This window comes from Sparus aurata, chromosome 2 (assembly GCF_900880675.1).
Source record: "Sparus aurata chromosome 2, fSpaAur1.1, whole genome shotgun sequence".
Classification (NCBI taxonomy): Eukaryota; Metazoa; Chordata; class Actinopteri; order Spariformes; family Sparidae; genus Sparus; species Sparus aurata.
Genome location: NC_044188.1, coordinates 29,586,997 through 29,596,902, shown reverse-complemented (window position 1 = coordinate 29,596,902; position 9,906 = coordinate 29,586,997). Strand labels below are relative to the sequence as shown.

General features: G+C 42.0%; 1 long non-coding RNA gene across 1 annotated transcript; it reads right to left on the bottom strand.

Annotated features, from left to right (window-relative positions):
- Positions 1 to 1,868: 1,868 nt before the first annotated feature.
- On the bottom strand, positions 1,869 to 2,974 carry LOC115573822 (uncharacterized). Its single transcript, XR_003982362.1, has 3 exons — positions 2,929 to 2,974; positions 2,813 to 2,873; positions 1,869 to 2,744 (listed from the first exon to the last, which is right to left on the bottom strand). It is a non-coding gene; the product is annotated as an uncharacterized LOC115573822 (long non-coding RNA).
- Between the last annotated feature and the right edge of the window lie 6,932 nt (positions 2,975 to 9,906).

Genomic DNA, 9,906 nt, shown 5'->3' with positions numbered 1-9,906 from the left:
CGGATGTAGCTTTATCATTATTTACCCTCAAACAGATTTAAGAAGTGTTCAAAGGTTGAGTGTGTTATATATGGAGTATTAAGCAGCATCTAACAGTGAGGTTCTAGATTGCAACACTCCCTTGCTCACCCCTCCTTTTCCAAAGACGTGGCAAAAGCTATGGTGGCCCTCATGGACAAGAAACACATTTTCAAAATATTGACTCGTCCACAACAGCGTCAAGTTAGTTTACCAATTCACGTGATGAGGTGAAAATGTAGTTATTTAATGTAAAAAAAAAAAAAAACTATAGGTTATAACTCAAAAGGAAAATACACAGGATCATACAAAGATGTTACTGAGCACTGAAAAAAATATACATGGCGTCATTACTTTTCAATGAAACTAATGTACTGCTCATAAACATTACCTAGGTTTTTCACCATTAGCGGTTGGGGGAAATATATATTACGGTGGGTTGTAACGGTTAAACGTTATTCTTACCTGTCAAACAGAAAGCAAGCAACTTTGCTGTCAGTCTGAAAACATTTCTTCTTCAGAGATTACCATCTTGAAATGGAGACTCAAATGCTTCCTCTTGTTTCATACCGTCCGTTGTCCCAGTCTCGTTTAGCATCCTGGAGTTTTTGTTTCTTCGTAAACTATTGCCGCTCCTGTGATTTACTTGTACAAAATAAATATGATCCGCCATCCTTTGAGATTGTGATTTCAAACTTCTCACAATAAAAATTGGTTGGCAGGGACCGCAACCACTCGCTCTTCTTCTTTGTCTTGCATTTACACTGGCCACATACTTAATTTGAAAACACGACAGGCCCTCCCTAGCACCAGGTTTGTCTGTTCTGGGCTACTGTAGAAACATACTGGTGCAACAGGGCTATGTAGATGTAAATGGCTCTTTCTACTGTAATGAAACAAAACAATACTTATTTTGGGGGGGGTTATATTATGTCATGTCATCGTCTGTAACCGCTTTATCCCTTTTTCAAAGGGGTCGCAGGGTTTGTTGCTGGAGCCAGTCCCAGCTGTCTCCGGGCAAAGGCAGGGTACACCCTGGACAAGTTGCCAGCTCATAGCAGCGCCCTCAGGAGTAATTTGGGGTTCAGCATCTTGCTCAAGGACACTTTGACATATAGTTCAGCTCAGCCCGGGGGAGCTGGGATTTGAACCAGCGACTTTCCGATCACTAGCCGACCTGCTCTGCCCAGTGAGCTACAGCCGCCCCGGGATTATATTATAGCATATTATACTTTAATTCAAATGTTACTTATGAATATTATCCATTTCTGCCAAGTCTGTTCTGCTCGATACCACTACATTCTACACACTGGACCTTTTCAGATGTGCAGTTGCTGCAAATACAGGTCTTCCTTTTCTCTACAGTAAATTCCTGATCCTAATGACATCAGTTCATATTCAAACTTCCTCTTACAATTGGCTGGCAAGTGCCACTTTAATCATGTGTTTAAACAGTGATGACCAAACCACATTGGCATGGAATTTTCTAACCATTTTCTTTTTCACTCACTGATGGCTCTGTGGGAGCCATTGGCATGCTGGAAAGCTAATTAAATCTGATTGACTTGTTTCTACGATTCAACAGTTGGGAGTTATTTAGATGAACAAAGTCTGTATACGTTTTTCTTGATGTTACTGAGGCAAGGAGGAGGTGAAAAAAGAACAGAACTACAAATACTAAGAGCTCAACAACGCCACCCTGGGAATTTCACCCAGAGAATTATTTTCTGACACAAGGCACACAGGTTCGTAGTTACTTGAGGGGCGAGAGACGTGGTTCAAAGTTTTAAAATACACTTTATTTTAATATGTTCTTAAAAATCAATAAAACTCATTCACACAAAAGACAAACCTAATCAGGGCTGAGGCCAAAGTGGATGGACGACGGCTAGTGCAGGGGAGGAATCCACCAAAATAAAGAAACAAAATTAAGTCACCGGGCACACATGGCAGACACACTCTCAGTGAAGAAAAACCCACTCCAAGGGACACAGCAAGACAAGACGAGGGAGGATGCCACCACCAGGACACCAGCAACGCCACCACTGGCCTACAGCAACTGAAAAGGGAGGAAACAACAAATTAGTGGGGTTGCACACACAAAAAGAAAGAAAACCTAACAAAACCATAACAGACAGATCACGTGCCTAAAAACACAATATATCAATTAACTGCCCAATGTAACCAAAGAAAGAAATAAAGAAAAAACTCAATTACCTAGCCTACTTTACAAAATAACTCACTTCACAAGATTTACAAAATAGATTTACATAAACAAAATCCAGAATGAACTCAAACACACTCAAAAATAATGAAACAGGATCCACACATTCATACACTCATTCATCCAACATAAGGGGAACCAGTCCCCGTGAAACAGATAATCGGTCCGGCCTGTGGCGTGCGGCTGACCAATTGCCCTGTACAAGCAGACGTGGCGGTGACACCTCCGATGGCCGCAGGACAACACAGTAACGGCATGCAGCAGCAGCAAATATGAACGATATGAAAGTAGTGTACAACAACGCACAAAGCAGCAGCGGCCCAAGGAGGTGGCTACAGTAACACCTAATTAAGGAAACCCATCATTAGCATTGGCTAAGTAAGTTAAAATGATGAGGTTATGCATTAACGTATAGGCTACATACCTTTTTAGTAGCACAGACACTCACACACTCATGAGAGGAGGGAGGGAGAAAGGACTCCAGGCAGCCGCCAGCATTTACCTGTGACCACACTAGCATTAGCCACCTAGTAGCATCAACCACAACGGAGAGAGAGAGATGACACTTACCACCGCCAAACAATCACAGCGGCGCACACGGACAGGAAGCACAAAGCAGCACACGATCGCCCTACAACACAACACAAATGCCTAAAACATAATGATCGAAATAAAACGAGCCATACCTGTCGGGCACACAACCGCCGACCCGGAAATGACGCAGGTGACAATGGGAGCGCAGAGAACGAACCGGCTGGCGGACTACCGCTTTTGTACCGGCCCACCCCAATGCATAGCGGAAATTAGTGGAAACCATAGTGACCAAATGTAAACAAAAAGGGCAAGGGGGAAACAAGACAAAATGCTTATCCTGCTACATTACCTAAGACTGTTTCTTTTTGTGTCTTGCGCTTTACCTAAATCTGTGTTTTCTGCTTTCTTTCTTACACTTTGTGTGTCCTCTAACTTCCATTTGTCCCCTATTCTACCTTTGTCCCTTTTCTCCCACTATCTCTGTTGGAATGGACGTCCTCTGCTGAGGATATAATGGGGCAAGCCACTTTTCAAAGCCACACTGAGGCGCACATACAAACACACACACACACCCACACACACACACACACACACACACACACACACACACACACACACAAACACACACACACAAACAAACAAATCATCTCTTGTCATCTTTGTTGTATACCAGCTAATTGAAATCCCATTCCCTGAGGCTATGGTGCTACACACCATGTGTTTCAGTGTTACATGCTGTTAGTATGTGTTGGTGAATGTCAGTGTTTTTTGCATTTGAGAGTGTGGAACATGGAGAATGGTGCCTGTTTCTTTCTGTCACAGTGGGATACCTTGGCAACAGACAGGCTGTCACCACATCACCTCGGCAAGGCATCTTATTTGACGATCAGGGAGCATCTGAAAATACATCAACCTGGAAGAGAGTCGGGACTTTTGTCATCAGCACTGTCTTTAAACTGAGAATGAGGCATGAAACTCCTTAAAGGAATTTTTCATTGATATGTCTCTGGATTTCCTTTTATGGACCTGCTTTAGTGATTCATTCAGGCGAAGTATTCTTCTCCTCACATGGCCTCTTTGTCTCAGGTGTGAGAGAGTTTTCAAGTTCTGTAAAGTCTGATGTCTGAATAATGTCTGATTAGCATGAGCATGTCTGAGTAAGCTCCAAATAAAGACTATTTAGTGAAAATAACAGTATACACATTTTGAAGTACTCCATACCATTGGACGCAATGTTCCAGAGTAACTCATGGATCTCTTGTACGTTACACTACTAACTTGTAGTGTGCACTCTTTGAAGGATTGTCCAAGGCTTTTGATATTTTTGACGATTATCATCATGTTCCATGAAATAAGCCTGCTCACAGGTGGTTGAAATCCCATCTTTCTGGTTGACAGACTGTTGTTGTAAAAGGTCAAGGTCCCAAAAAAACGTTGTCCTCCAAACAGACATCTGCACAAGAATGTAGACTGTGTAGGACAAGTACAAGATCTTTATGAACTTTTTCCTCCCCAAAATATCCTCATTAATTTGCAGATATCTGTTTATAGAGATTTGCTGAAATGTCATCTGGACATATTCATTATCTTTTATCTGTATCTGATGGCTACAATGGATGCCCCAAAACATTAGGTGTTGCCAGAGATTATTCTGAGATTGACTCAATATGCTGATGATAACATCCTGTATGTCTCCCAAAGGAATGACAGTATGCATTTCACATGAGGATTTGAGGTTCATAGTGCAATCAATACTCCTGATAGAAATGTTATCTCAGATGGTAGATTGTCCCACATAACACCAAAAGATTTACTCTTTAACATGACCATTAAACTGGCGAGTATTTACCACAGTCATTTGATTAATCACAGTAAGAGGTCATCACTAGTCAGCATGCCTTTCTTTCAATTTTCACTTGCTATCTAACATCTTTAACATCTTTTGTTGAGCTCAAAATGAACAAGCAGAACCCCTTGGTTTAGAGGATTACCTTTTAATCTAACTTAATCTAACTGGGAACTAGATTTCAGAATTATAGGCATTACTCGCCACAAAACAAAGTTGAGTTAGACAATTGTGCCTCTAAAAGACTTTAAAGTTACACTTACTGATATTTTACAGCCACACCTAGCAGCTGAATTAATGTCAGTTCATCAGTTGGTCAGTCTTCTGTCTGATGAGCCACCACTTTGGTCCAGACTGACACATCTACCAACAATCACTGGATGTGTTGCCATGCAAATTGGTACAGACATTAATTTGATCCAGATGATGAATCCTACTGACTTATGGTTCTCTGATTTCGTGTAGCAACATCATGAGTTTGACATTTGATCAACTACTAAACCTCAAAATGTAGCCACTGTCATGGTGGCACAAGATTAAAAGTGAAAAATGGCACATAACCCAGAGCTTTGTGAATCATGAATTAGAAACCTAAGGGATAAGTGAAAACGTGAGAGCAATTGGAAGGAAATTTGAAACAAAACTGGCGTGTCTGGTCAATACTGATAACAGTCAGAGATTGTGATGAACCATAACTCACAGACATTACTACTACAGATAGTCAGTCATTGTGCCTGTTGCTAGATATCTCACAGCTAAAGTACAGTTGGCATATTGGTAGTTTGGGGCAAAAAAAACCTGAATGCTCAATATGTGATGACTGATTTGTGTGATTGAATTGTCTTGTGATTTATGTGGTGATGGATGTATTTTTCACACATCATTTCTCATTACTGGATACTGACCTTTCGACACGGCAGTGTATTTTATTCTGTTTTGGACACTGATACATGTATTTGGTATTTGGAACACAAATAGACTCAAAGAAGCTGTGACACACACACAAAATGTGCAGGGAAAAAAACACGCACATTTGGACTTGGCCGATGCTCTGGGAGCTGATAGCTTCCTATCTGTAGTGCTGAGTGGGAGCCTGCAGTCCCCTCTCTCCCCAAGTGAGCAGAAAGGAAAAATATCCTTCTGGATAAACCTCTCTCTCATGCTCTCTTTCCCACACACACACACACACACACACACACACACCCACGCACACACACACACACACACACACACACACACACACACACACACACACACACACACACACACTCTCTCTCACACACACACACACATACACATGCAGCAGCAGCAGCTCTGTCTCTTTCTTCCCTCTAGTCTTCCCTCTAGTCTTCCCTCTCTCTCTCTCTCTCTCTCTCACACACACACACACACACACACACAAAACACACACACACACACACACACAAACACACACACACACACAGTCAGTCAGTCCCACTTGCATTTTGTTGCTCTCACAGATCTCCACCCTCCCCTTCATGTACTGAACACTTCTCCACCTCATGTATTTCATTTATATAGCTCCACCCATTGCTTATCCCATAACTCCTCCTATTCCAACACACAGACCACCATCCTTGTCCCCTCTCAGCCTACTTTTCTCTCCTCATGTTGCTCCTCTACCTTCTTCTACTCCCTTTCCCTATTTTCTTCCCCCTGTGCTGTCTCCCCAGCTACATTACTCCACTTCCTTGCATTACTGCCTCTCCTCTCTCCCATCCTCCATTCATTGAATCCATACATTCTAAATTCATCTTTTGCTCTCTCCCTCCTTCCTCCTGTCTTTCGTCAAAGTCTCAGACACCCTCAGGTGCAGTCAGGTTCTAAGTTCCTCTGTTACTAAGAGTGTTTTCACACCTAGTTAGTTGAGAGTAGTTACAGACCTGGAGCAGTGTCACCCTCAGTTCAGTCTAGAAAACAGGCTTCTACTGATGCATGAACCTGCAGATAGCTCTAATGTAATGGCTTGGTCAACATAAATAAGGCCATCTGAATGTTGAAGTTGTCGCTTGTTGCTTTTTAAATTCAGTGTTTGGTCACAACAAATAAATGAACAGTAAATTTGACCTAGATAGGCAGTGATAGTTAGTGGGCCCTAGTTAAACGATATAGTGCATTGTCTAAAGCGCATGATGCAAATGCATTTAGGGTATGTCCAAGTCACTTTTGCTCTTTAAAATGCAGATAATGGGATAAGTCACATGGCACGAAGGGGTTGTGTTTACACTCTGAATAAGTCATGATTGTGTTTGGGGCATAACATAATTAAACCAATCAGGGTGTTATCGCCCATTCCCTTTCAGAGCCAGGCAAGCCAGGAGTTGGTGCATTATTATTGAACAGTGGCACTAATTTTTGCTGAGGGACATGTATTTGGTCCTCTGCTGCTGGACCCTCTGCCCCCTGTGTTTCATCACCTGTCCAATCGACAACTCCATTTGACTGCATATGGGAAAATACACTGATATTTAACTGAGGAGGAGAAGCGCTGCTGCACATCCCTCTGTCTATCATTCTGATCAATAGCATTTGTGATGCAAGTGGGTGACATACATCTTTTATGAGAAAAATGTTAATGACTTTACCTGTAGCGATCCACGAGCTGCAGAAACACTATGTGGAACTCTCCCTTAACATGCATTTGCATACAAGAAACACTGGTGAACTACTTTAATCTCCTGCCTCGCCAACAGGATTGGTAAGCATTTGGTGTTAATTAATGTTCTGTGTTCTTCTACAGGTCAAAAGCTCATACACACAGTCCAGATTCATGCAGTAAAAAGGTTTGGAGTGAAGCAGCCGTTCTCCTGATAAATCCTGAGCTCCTGTCTGAAATATTTATTACAGAAGATAAAAGTTGAATTGTGTTTTCTGTTAGGGGAGTTTCATCTCTTTGGTTTTGCTGTTAAAATGTGTTGCAGTACTTGTTGCATGGAGATGTTCAAAATGACTTCAAGCAGCTTCTCTAATCATAAAACCAGAGTGTATGCAAGTTGTGTACCCGTATGTGTAGACATATCTTACTATCTGAATAATCTGCCTTTTAAATAACAGCAAAAATGTTGTGCCTTTGACTTGGCATTTTGTTGGTCTATGGTTCTTTTGGTTTCTGCTGCCTCAACGTAGCAGCGCACCAACCTGACCACACCTCACTTTAAGACCAACACACCCAGAGAAGTACATTTGATATTTACACAACTTGGGCACTGGGCATGTTGACAGCATCGGTCTGACACTAGTAATGACACTTGCGCTGCACTGCAACGCTTTCCGCCAGGCATAAAATAGAACCCATTGGTTCTCATTGGCCTCAGGCTTAGGTATGAGGAAATGCCCATATGTGTTCACTTTCAAAAACCATGGCCATCAGGACCAAATCTAATGGCATCTGTAGTTGTAATCAGGTGGGCTGAAATCCTGGCTGTGGGCTCTGTAAAAAGTGAAAACCTGATCCAGTCCAAAAGCACAACATTTAACATAACAGACTGATGTATTACCTAAGTCTGTTAAATTTGGGTTGATTAATAAGCCGATGTATTGTAAGAGTTTTTCTGTTTTAATGTACATTGCCTGGAGGCAACTTTCTGAGCGATGTTCTACTTCAGTGTGAAGTGGATCCACACCAGAATACTTCTCCGTATACAGCATACTAGTGCTGGTTAGGATGACAAGAAATTCTTATTGTGTTTTTATGGACTCCACTGCTTTTCTTGCCAGATCAGCCCTACTCTGCCTCTGATTGGTTGCCTTCAATGGTAACTTTCACTACGCTTGACTTAAAGAAAAACTCAATCCAAAATGCAACCTAGGCTTTTTTTGTGAATGCACTCAAGTCAAACCTTCGCATAAAAGCATAATTACGATGAAAGAGGCACTTTACGATTGACCGTATTTTCGTTTTCGGGTCAAACTCATTTTCAGTGGAAGTGCTACGGGCACTTTTATGATAGCATCAAAGTGCTATTTTTAAAACACTAAGAAGGCTCGACACAACATGAAACTTTGCTTGTAGTATCACCAGGGTCTCTACACATGAACACGAGCATTGAGAACATTGTTTGTGTACACAGAGTTTACTAAAAATAAAGTTTTTTAACCAACTCATGTTAGCAGATGCTTGTTCCGCTTGTCGCCATATACAGTGAAGAAAATAAGTATTTGAACACCCTGCTATTTTGCAAGTTCTCCCACTTAGAAATCATGGAGGGGTCTGAAATTTTCATGGTAGGTGCATGTCCACTGTGTGAGAGATAATCTAAAAAGAAAAATCCAGAAATCACAATCTATGATTTTCTAACAATTTATTCGTGTGATACAGCTGAAAATAAGTATTTGAACACCAACGTTAATATTTGGTAGAGTAGCCTTTGTTTGCAATTACAGAGGTCAAACTTTTCCTGTAGTTCTTCACCAGGTTTGCACAGACTGCAGGAGGGATTTTGGCCCACTCCTCCACACAGATCTTCTCTAGATCAGTCAGGTTTCCGGGCTGTCGCTGAGAAACACGGAGTTTCAGCTCCCTCGAAAGATTTTCAATTGGATTTAGGTCTGGAGACTGGCTAGGCCACTCCAGAACCTTGATATGCTTCTTACAAAGCCACTCCTTGGTTTTCCTGGCTGTGTGCTTTGTGTCATTGTCATGTTGGAAGATCCAGCCACGACTCATCTTCAATGATCTGACTGAGGGAAAGAGGTTGTTCCCCAAAATCTCACAATACATGGCTGCAGTCATCCTCTCCTTAATACAGTACAGTCGTCCTGTCCCATTAGCAGAAAAACACCCCCAAAGCATGATGCTACCACCCCCATGCTTCACAGTAGGGATGGTGTTCTTGGGATGGTACGCATCATTCTTCTTCCTCCAAACACGCTTAGTGGAATTATGACCAAAAAGGTCCATTTTGGTCTCATCTGACCACAAAACTTTCTCCCATGACTCCTCTGGATCATCCAAATGGTCATTGGCAAACTTAAGACGGGCCTTAACATGTGCTGGTTTAAGCAGGGGAACCTTCCGTGCCATGCATGATTTCAAACCATGACGTCTTAGTGTATTACCAACAGTGACCATGGAAACGGTGGTCCCAGCTCTTTTCAGGTCATTGACCAAGTCCTGCCGTGTAGTTCTGGGCTGATTCCTCACCTTTCTTAGCATCATTGAGACCCCACGAGGTGATATCTTGCATGGGGCTCCACTCCGATTGAGATTGACCGTCATGTTTAGCTTCTTCCATTTTCTAATGATTGCTCCAACAGTGGACCT